The sequence below is a fragment of the Chelonoidis abingdonii genome, chromosome 4 (genome assembly GCF_003597395.2).
Source record: "Chelonoidis abingdonii isolate Lonesome George chromosome 4, CheloAbing_2.0, whole genome shotgun sequence".
In the NCBI taxonomy this organism is placed as follows: domain Eukaryota; kingdom Metazoa; phylum Chordata; order Testudines; family Testudinidae; genus Chelonoidis; species Chelonoidis abingdonii.
In genome coordinates, this window is record NC_133772.1 from 30,252,517 (window position 1) to 30,252,795 (window position 279).

A 279-nucleotide genomic window follows, 5' to 3' on the forward strand; every position below is an offset into this window, starting at 1 on the left:
TAAAGGGTGTGTGGCTATGGGCAATCTGGTGCCATAAATGGTGTAAGGTCAGGGTTCTCAACCTTTTCCTTTCTGAACCCCTCCCACCCCCATGATCCTCAGCCCACCTGTACCACAACAACGTTTTTTCTGCATAAATAAAAGCCAGGCTGGTGTAGGAGGTAGCAAGCAAGGCAATTGCCCAAGGCCCCACATCATAAGGGGCCTGTGAACCTACATTGCTCAGGCTTCAGCTTCAGCCGCGAGTGGGGGATTTGGGTTGAGGGCTTCAGTTTATGA